This window comes from Mandrillus leucophaeus, unplaced genomic scaffold (genome assembly GCF_000951045.1).
Source record: "Mandrillus leucophaeus isolate KB7577 unplaced genomic scaffold, Mleu.le_1.0 Scaffold35, whole genome shotgun sequence".
NCBI lineage: Eukaryota > Metazoa > Chordata > Mammalia > Primates > Cercopithecidae > Mandrillus > Mandrillus leucophaeus.
Genome location: NW_012103698.1, coordinates 3438058 through 3438930, shown reverse-complemented (window position 1 = coordinate 3438930; position 873 = coordinate 3438058).

Below are 873 nucleotides of genomic sequence, written 5' to 3'. Positions count from 1 at the left end.
CCTCCATCTTCTAACTTCTGGCTGAGCCAGATGATTCAGGGAGAAAGGACTTCCGGTTTTAAAATGGCGGCTTGACTTCCCCGCCCTCCGGAAAGCCAAAAACAAATATGCAGCCCGGAGATTTTCCCCAGCGACGATTTACAGCTCAAATTTGAGAATGAGACAGATCCCGGGAGCACAGAGAAGTGAAAATCTTCCGAGCAATCGGGCTTTCACATCCGCCACGCCCCTCCCCACCACTGAGCTCTGTACCGCCCACGTAGACGGAGGGGGTGGGCACCTGAGCATTTATTGTGTTATTCTTCAAACTGTGGGTATATTTTGTGTGTGCCCCGTTGAATATATTTTTTCCCCAAAAGTTGTATTTTTTGGCCGGGCACGGTTACTCATGCCTGTAATCCCAGCACTTTGGGAGACTGAGGCGCGAGGATCATCTGAAGTCAGGAGTTCGAGACCAGCCTGACCAACATGGTGCAACCTCCATCTCTACTAAAAATACAAAAATTTGCTGGGCACTGTGGTTCACGCCTGTAATTCTTGTACTTTGGGAGGCCAAGACTAGCGGATCGCTTGAGTCCAGGACTACAAAGGCCAGCCTGAACAACCTGGTGAAACCCTGTCTCTAACCCCCCACCCCCCGTAAAAAAAAAAAAAAGAAAAACAAAAACAAACAAACAAAAAATCCCAACAACAACCCAAAACCAAAAAATTAGCTAGGCGTGGCTGCCCACATCTGTGGTCCCAGCTACTCAGGAGGAGGGAAGATTATTTGAGCCCACAAGGCGGAGGGTGCAGTAAGCCGAGATCATGCCACTGCACTGCAGCCTGGGCGACAGCCTGGGTGACACAGTGAGACCTTGTCTCCAAAACAAA